Genomic DNA, 9,640 nt, shown 5'->3' with positions numbered 1-9,640 from the left:
CACTTCTTTGTTCGCTCCTTGTATACTTGAGCACTATCATAGGCATGCAGTCGAAAATCATCAAGCTCATTCAACTGCATCAATCTTTTCTCACCCGTCAGTGAGGGATCCATATTCATCTCCTTTATGACCCACATAGCCTTGTACTTAAGCTCCACAGGTAAATGGCAAGATTTGCCATAGACTAGACGGTAAGGTGATGCTCCAATCGGCGTCTTGTATGCAGTACGGTAAGCCCAGAAAGTGTCATCAAGCTTCTGACTCCAATCTTTTCTATTCTTGCTTACTACCTTCTCCAAGATTTGTTTCCATTCTCTGTTAGAAACCTCCACTTTTCCACTGGTTTGAGGATGATAGGCCAATCCTCTACGGTGCGTAACGTCATATTTCTTCAATAAAGAATTAAGATGACGCTCATTGAAATGCTTTCCTCCATCACTAATCACCGCGCGAGGCACTCCAAACCGTGGAAAGATAATCTTCTGAAACAACTTAACAACAGATTTAGCATCACAAGTGGGGGTGGCAATTGCCTCCACCCATTTAGAAACATAATCTACAGCTACTAGTATATATTGATTCCCGTGAGAAGTAGGGAATGGCCCTTGGTAATCAATGCCCCAAACATCAAAAATATCCACTTTTGAGATTCCAGTTTGAGGCATCTCATGCCTTTGCGAAATATTACCTATTCTCTGACACGCATCACAAGAACGGACAAAAGTAGTAGCATCTTTCAAGATAGTAGGCCAATAAAAACCCGATTGCATTACCTTAGCAAATGTCCTAGAAGGACCATGATGACCACCATAAGAAGAAGAGTGACAATGAGAAAGGATGGCACGTACCTCACCCTCTGGAATACATCGTCTGTAAATATCGTCTGCGCACTCCCGGAACAAATATGGATCATCCCAGAAGTACCGCTTCACATCATGCATAAATCTCTTCTTCTACTGATATGACAAGTCAGGAGGAAGCATACCTCCTACCAAATAATTGGCATAATCTGAAAACCATGGAGTGTTTGCAACTACAGCCAGAAGATGGTCATCTGGAAAAGAGTCATCAATGGGCAAAATCTCTCTTCCTGAAAATCTCAATCTGGACAAGTGATCTGCAACAACATTCTCAGCACCAGACTTATCACGAATTTCTAAATCAAATTATTGCATCAATAAAATCCATCTAATAAGTCGTGGTTTAGCTTCTTGTTTAGTTAAAAGATACTTAAGTGTTGCATGGTCAGTATGAATAATAACTTTAGAACCAACAAGATAAGCTCTAAATTTGTCTAAAGAATAGACAACTGCAAGAAGCTCCTTCTCCGTGGTAGCATAGTTGATCTGCGCATCATCTGCATAGTCACTGGCATCACACATAATCTCAAAAGGAAGGCTCCAATCCGGAGATCGGATTATGGGAGCTGAGATAAGAGCTTGTTTAATCATGTCAAAGGACTTAACACACTCATCAGTGAAAACAAAAGGTGTATCTTTATGAAGTAGTCGAGTTAGAGGTTGAGCAATTTTAGAGAAATCCTTAATAAAGCGGCGATAGAACCCTGCATGACCAAGAAAACTACGCACACTTTTAACATTGACCGGGTATGGGAGTTGCTCAATTAACTCAACCTTAGCTTTATCCACTTGGATCCGTTTACCTGACACCAGATGACCGAGTACCACCCCTTCAGTAACCATGAAGTGGCACTTCTCCCAATTAAGCACAAGATTGCTCTCCTCACAGCGCTGCAAAACCTTAGTCAAGTTTCTCAAGCAAACATCAAAGTCAGTACCATAAACACTGAAATCATCCATAAAGACTTCCATAATAGACTCTATGTAATCCGAAAATATGGCCATCATACAACGCTAAAAGGTAGTAGGGGCATTACACAAACCAAAGGGCATCCTCCTATAAGCAAATACACCATAAGGACATATGAAGGTAGTCTTTTCCTGATCGTCAAGATGAATGGGTATCTGAAAGAAACCGGAGTAGCCATCTAGGTAACATAAGTAACTATGGCATGCTAATCTTTCTAACATTTGGTCAATGTAAGGAAGTGGGAAGTGGTCTTTCTTAGTAGTTGTGTTCAACTTCCTATAATCAATACACATCCTCCATCCTGTAACAAGTCTAGTAGCAATTAACTCATTTTTATCATTCTTTACTACTGTAGTACCTCCCTTTTTAGGTACAACTTGGACGGGACTGACCCACTTAGAATCAGATATAGAGAAAATAATGCCAGCATCTAGTAATTTCTGTACCTCTTTTCTAACCACCTCCTGCATTGGAGGATTTAGTCATCTTTGACCCTGTGCACTAGGCTTGTGGCCTTCTTCCAAGTGAATACGGTGCATATAAAAGTCAGGACTAATGCCATGTAAGTCATCAATGCTATAACCAATGGCCTTTTTATGAGTTCTCAAAACAGTCAACAAAGCAGAAAGTTGACCTTCAGTTAGGCTAGCATTGACAATTACTGGGTTCATCTCACAGTCATCAAGAAATTCATATTTAAGATGAGAGGGGAGGGGTTTTAGTTCAGGTTTCTTTACCTCAGTTACCTTAGGTGCGATACCCAAACTGTATACCTTTTGATGGGGGCATTCCTCTCCAGTTAGAAGCCTCTCAATCTCATAAACTTCTGGACTCCATGAACCCGTCTGAGCAGCTAAATCAGAAACCAGGGCAATCTCCAGAGGATCCCTGTCCAAGCACATAGAAAGACACTCATCAATAGTAAAATCAACAACATCTATACTATGACAAGTTTCTTATATCATGGGATGTTTTAACGCTTTTTCTAAGTTAAAAGCAATAGTATCATCCCCCACGGCTAAAGTCAGTCTCCCTTGCCTAACATCTATAACCGCCCCCGCCGTGTGAAGGAATGGTCTACCCAAGATGATAGGGATTTGGTTGTCCTCAGCCATGTCTAAGACAACGAAATCTACAGGAATGAAAAATTTCCCAATTCGAACGGGAACATCCTCCAACACCCCCAGTGGCTGTTTAACAGATCTATCAGCCATCTGCAAAGTCATATTAGTAACTGTCAACTGACCCATATTTAATTGCTTGCAAATAGAATAGGGCATGACACTAACGCTAGCTCCTAAATCACAAAGAGCTTTACTAATAGCAAGATGACCAATATGACAAGGGATAGAAAAACTTCCTGGGTCCTTTAGCTTAGGTGTTGAATTAATTGGCAACATGGCACTGCACTTATGAGTGTAGGCAATAGTTTCCACCGCATCAAAGGATCGTTTCCTTGTCAATATCTCCTTCATAAACTTAGCATAAGCCGGCACTTGAGTAATTAATTAAGTGAAAGGAACACTTGCCTTTAAGTTCTTTACTCCCTCCATAAACTTACCAAACTGCTTATCCAGCTTAGATTTTTGTTGACGGTGAGGAAAAGGTAGTGCAATAGTAATGGGCTCGGCTTGTTTGGCATTAGAATCAACTTTTGAAACACCGTCATCTGCCAGAGAGGTGCCTCGATTGAGCCCTGATGTCACTCGATCGAGCACAGAAGTTCCTCGATCGAGCCCGGGTGGACTCGATCGAGGAACCTTAGCAGGTTCGTCTTTTTCATTTTTTTTGCTTTTATCTTCAGCTCGTGTTTCAACTTTGTCAGCTTGTTTTTCATCGTCACTAAGCTCCAAATTGCCCAACCCCTTAGAATGCATATAAGGTAACTCATTATCATTAGTGGGCAATTCTTCATCTTGACTTTGTAGCTCGGGATTCGCATATGTGGTACCGCTCCTCAATTGAATGACATTAGCTTGCTCGTGAGCTTGTTTACCTTGAGGGGGAAGACCTCTGGGCTGTTTTGATGGATTTTGAAGTGCCATCTGAGCCACCTGATTATCTAGCATCTTATTATGGGCAATCAGCTCAGAAATTTGAGCCGTCTGCTTTTGCTGCATTGACAAAGTTTGTTGCAAAAGATTGCGCAACTCTGCCATCTCATTGTTTGGGGATTGTTGAGGAGTTTGTTGAGGAGGCTGTTGATATTGATTGTTAAATTGTTGACCTCCTTGATTTTGCCTTTGATATCCCCCTTGTGGTTGATTACCACGATTGTTGGAAGGGATATAAGTATTCTTTTGTGGTTGCTGCTGCTGCGGGTTTTGCACATTCTGACAGGACCATTGAAGGAAAGGATGCTCCTTCGTTCTTTCATTGTAAAAGTTGGAGAAAGGTGTGCCTTGTGTACCTTGTCTGTAAGACTGAAAAGCATTGACCTTCTCCAATGTGCTGAAACACTCAGCTGCATTGTGACCGTCTAAACCACATCTAGCACATGACTCCTCTTGCTGTTGACTCATAGCATGAACTCTTTCTCTATTACCCAATGATTGGGTAGTCTTCATCTCATCAAGTTGGGCATTAATAGCCTCTATTTGTGCCGCAAGAGCACTATCTCCACCATTTCCTCGCGTGCTTCCCCTAGGATTTCCATACTTAGCAGTATGGGTGGCAATCTGATCAATTAACTTCTACGCGGTAGCATCATTGGTGTTGTCCTGAAACCTCCCATTAGCTGAAGAATCCAAAAGGGCACGATGATCGTCATACAACCCGTTATAAAACTGGTTGCAAAGAAACCACTTTGGGAAACCATGATGGGGAACTGATCGGACTAAACGTTTAAAGCGAATCCAAGCTTCATTAAAATCTTCAGTAGCTCCTTGCTTGAAACTAGTAATTTGACTTCTCAGCGCATTAGTCTTCTGAGGTGGGAAGTACCTCTTATAGAAAGCAAGAGCTAAAGTATTCCAGTCAGTAATTCCTTCACCCTCCATATCTAAATCTCTCAACCATTCTGCAACTCCATCTTTCAGAGAAAATGGAAAAAGGACCTGCTTTATCTGATCTTGTGTCACTCCAGCTGTTAAAGGGATTGAACAGCAGTAAGTGACAAACTTCTCCATATGTGTCGCAGGATCCTCAGCAGATGTCCCTCCAAATAAATTCCATTCCACCAAATTGATGTAAGATGGACGAATTTCAAAGGTTCCATTAGCAGTAGTGGCCAGCTTAAATCCTTGTGGGATAGAAGCTAGGGTAGGCTTGGAGTGACTGGCTAGAGTAGGCATGATGGTGATCTTAGGAATGGGAATTTCTTCCGGAATTTCAAGTTCGGGAATTTCGTCCTCTTCGTAGGACTGATCGGCCGAATCTGTTGAACGCTCCGTCTCGACATCAACTATACTCAAGTCTTCTACTTGACCCACTTCTTTCTGAAACTTCTGTCTGTAGCGAAAAGTCTGCTCCGGTTTGGGATCAAAAGGAATAATCTCGGACCTAGTCGACCTGGGCATACACGGAACTAACAAGAAAAGTGTGAGAACGGTCTCAAGGAACTAGGTTCCCTGAGACAAAAAGACAAAATAAACAAAAACAAACTAAACAATTGTTGCCTCCCCGGCAACGGCGCCAAATTTGATAAGGCTAAAGTCGTATCACCAATATCAAAATAAATCTATCTCAGTTACTAACAAATTAGCTAGCGATAAGACAGGTATCGAATCCACAGGGAGGCGGTAATAGTCAGTTTGCTAATATTTAGATCGTCTGAACGTAACCGTTTCTTGGGGGTTTTTTGGTTTGTTTGTTATCTATCAACTAATAACGAGTGAATGAAAGGTTTATAACAATAATATTAAAGGTCTAGGATTTCCGGTTCACTAGGTCAATTAATATAGGCTGCGATAATCAAATAGATTGTGTCTAATTATAGCGATTGCATGTTAGAATCGATCTAAAGGACATAAACAGAATTAATCAATCTTGTGACCTTAGATAACTAGAAGAAGAACTATAATCAAATGATAACTTATGCGATTTTACTAGCAATCAATTAATAATCCCCTTTCTAATTTATCTAGATCCCCTTCATCCTAGATGAGGAGTTTAGCTACTCATAACGAATCTAGCAACAACAACAATAATGATAATTGAAAGCATGATTAACAATATGAAATAAGAACAACTAATTAAGAGCATAAAACTAGAACGATTAATTAATGAAGAATGATTAATACCGTAGCAACAAGGAAAGATTAAGAACAATGTATGAAAGCTTAAGAGAGTTTTTCAGCCGTCCTAAGTAAAATAAAGCGTAACCTAATAATAACATACGAGTTTTGCATTTATATTACAAAATAACTGTTTTAGGAAAATACGGAAATTAATCCGTCAGACAGGTTCCTCGATCGAGCTTAGCAACACTCGATCGAGGATGATTACTCGATCGAGCCTTAATGGACTCGATCGAGGAACCAGCTTCACAGGCTTGTTCTCTTCTTTCTTCACTTCTAATCTTCAAGCCACCTCGTTCCTCGTGCCATACTTCGTGTATTCCACTATGCCATATCCGCAATGCTCATCTTAGCTCTATTATCCTCGCAATGCGTCATTTCTGCATTAAAACACAAAATAGCGGCAGTATCGACAATTCACTATAAAAGGCATATAAATGACATAAAAGGCACGGAAACGGTATATAAATCATCATGAAAGGAGTTATAAAAGTGTATATGAAAGTGATACATCATTAGTGTTGTGATTTTCTGGAATTTTGGTTTTATACCCAAAGTTTCGCATTATAATTGTTGTATTTTGATAGACATCATCTTTAATTATTGTTATTCATGTTAGGAATTGCAAATTTAAACCCAATTAGTAACTATGCTCAACTCGGATTTTTCTAGGGTTTGCCTCAAATTTTGATTTTTGTTTATCAAATTCATCTTATAGTGTTGAAAAAGGATAAGGGGTGTTAGTAGTATCATATTTGGTGCTTGATTTTGATTATTTTCATCAAAAATTTCGTCTTAAAACTTCGTCTTAAAAGTGCACAAATCTGAAATTTTGCCCCAAATTTCTCTACCATGACCAACTTATTAAGCTTGTTTTGGTAGACGTTCAGCCCAAGTTGCTTCTATAGCTTGTTTAAGCTTCATCTTTTGAAATTTTAAAGTATCTCTTATGTATTCCAAAAGTTTGAGGAATTGGCAAAAAAAATCGTGTTTTGTCTCAAAACTTTACATACTTTTACAAGGAACTTATCTTGAGCATCATCTTCATCATATATATATAAAGTAATTGTAAGTTCTATCTTGATTTTATAAAAAAAAAAACCAATGTGTGGCTAACATGTTGAAACAGATGCTGCGAGCTGCTGCTGCAACCCGACAAAGCAAGAGGTCACGCACCGCTGAGCCAGAGGTAGGGGAAGGAAGTCAGGGACCGACTGTTCCACCAGTTCATGGGTACCCTACGGTAATCCTTGCTGATTTTAAGCAAAGAGAAGCTTTTGTAGAATTGCTGAGTCGCACCATGAAACCCACTAGGTGCATAGACACGAGTGTGTTAGAGGAGCTGAAAAGAGAAGTAGATGTCCGACATATCTTTGAGACTCTGGGTTTGGAGGGGCTATATCACTTGAGGAAACACTCTTATGCCTTTTTGACCTTAGAGTTCATGAGTGCCTTCACTTATGATGTGACTGAGAAGATGGTAGGTTTCCGGTTGATGAACACTAGTTTCTACCTGACCCTGGACCAGTTCGCCGATCACCTGAGGCTTTCACGAGCCAAAAAGGGATATCTTAGAGATGTCCCGACTGAATGTGGTGTCAGTGGCTACATGCCTTCGTTCACCGGTAGACATGCCCTTACTTCGAGTAACATGTTGATTAATGACGTGCAGCATGTGACTTTGAAGATCTTTCTCCGAGCCCTGACCTGTTTGCTCTATGGTAGGAAAGATGTGAGTAAGCTCAACTCACACGAGGTCATGTTGTTGGTTGCTTACCTGAACCCCACCCGACAGGAACACGTTGCTTACAGTGCCCCGACCATCGTGTGTGCCAGTTTGGCCTTGATGGCCAAGTCTTCGACCCGTTACCTTACCTGTGGTGCTATTGCCACCCGCCTAGCAGAGAGGTTGACTAGTTTTGAGGCCTCTTCGGCTCTCAAACCCTTAGTTCCGGTTGTCCCGACTTTGGACAGGGCTTATTTCATCTCTCAGAAGTGGCTGAGAGTGTTTGATGATTGTGGGTTAGCCTGGAGGGTAAGAGGTAGGATTTGGATGAGAGTGCCCGACCCGGACCATCTTCCAGTGACGGAGCCGTTGGCTGACAGTGACCTCCCCGAGAAGACCTACCTGATCATAGACGACCTCCTAAAGGAGATGCCTGAGCCGGTCGGGGGAGACCACGCTAGGCCAGAGGACCAGGTGCCCAGGGTGGGGAGAGGCCCCAGGAGAGTGAGAGAGGTAGTTGGAGAGTCCTAGCCTGTGCAGCCTGGACTGCCCCAGTACCAGTATCCCAGCTACCCGTTCTCCTTCAACTCTCAGATGCAGGTTAGCGAGCTTACGGAGAGATTTCCAATGCTTTGGTGCTTTGAAACCTCCATTAGATGGCCTATGTGCAGGGTATTGGGACCGACTTGGCCCAACCGGTGTGGTGGCGAGGCGTGGGAAATGATAGTGGTGTCTTTCAATCCTACGAAGTTGACCCAACTACATGGGGAGATCCCACGAGCTACCCCTACGGGTGCCTTGCACGATGGAGAGCAGAAGGAGACCCCAGTACAGGAGCGACCACCGGAGGAGGCGCGTCAGGAGCCAGCACATCAGGAGGAGGATGAGGACGAGATGAGGAGATGGAGGAGGATCGAGGTGGCGACCTCGAGTGATTTTGTCTTGGTTGTGTTATGTTAGAGGACTTATGTTTATTTGTTACATTTGTTTTGATCGTACTTGAATTTATCTCGGTTTGTATTTGGCCATAAGGCCGTATTTTGTTGGATTTTCTGAACTTGTTATGCAGGTATGTGATGTCGGGGATGAAACCCCGGAGATTAGTATATTCTCTTTGCTTAATGTCGCATTTTGGGAGCATTCTGACCTACAGTTACTCGATCGAGTGCCCTCAACTCGATCGAGTACATGCTTATGACCATTTAGAGAGCATTTTGATCTATAGATACTCGATCGAGTACGCTTAACTCGATCGAGTAGCCTGACCCGAACTCGATCGAGTAGCTTTAACTCGATCGAGTGCCCCTGTTTATCCTTGTAATCCTTTTTCTTGTGATCATGGGAGTACTTTGTTGATTTACATATTGTTTTCATGGCTTTTAGTCACGATTCTTATGCTTTACACTGCAATACATGTGATATCAAGACGGTATACACTAGTTTTCATCCTATGTGCTTACTAATTTCGTTAGATATCGTTCTAAACGGTTGCTAAGTTATATAATTGTTGGTAATATTTCAAGAAAATTATGTTGAGTAATCATATTTTCGTAATGTCACATAAACAATTATCTTACTTTTCACATATTTTGGCTTGGTATCGCTGCGCATAATTTAATTATTTTGTATGTTATTTTATTCAATGTACCCACATGCATACATGTTGTACAAGTAATGTCAAAGAAGGTTGGATCGTTGTCGTTCGTTCATCATGTTTTGACTCATCTCGTAATGTCAACGTTGGATGAGGGTTTCATTTCTTGTAATATTTCTAACTCGTCTTAAAGGTGAACTTCGGGGACGAAGTTCCTTTTAAGAGGGGAAGAGTAATGTCTCGAATGAAAAA

The 9,640-nt window shown here is 41.4% G+C and overlaps 1 non-coding gene across 1 annotated transcript; it reads left to right on the top strand.

Annotated features, from left to right (window-relative positions):
• The first annotated feature begins 4,641 nt into the window (after positions 1-4,641).
• LOC141609758 (small nucleolar RNA R71) lies at positions 4,642-4,748 on the top strand. Its single transcript, XR_012527671.1, has one exon. It is a non-coding gene; the product is annotated as a small nucleolar RNA R71 (small nucleolar RNA).
• The last annotated feature ends 4,892 nt before the right edge of the window (positions 4,749-9,640 follow it).

Source organism: Silene latifolia, chromosome 10 (genome assembly GCF_048544455.1).
Source record: "Silene latifolia isolate original U9 population chromosome 10, ASM4854445v1, whole genome shotgun sequence".
NCBI classification, from domain to species: domain Eukaryota; kingdom Viridiplantae; phylum Streptophyta; class Magnoliopsida; order Caryophyllales; family Caryophyllaceae; genus Silene; species Silene latifolia.
This window is presented reverse-complemented; position numbering and strand designations above follow the sequence as displayed.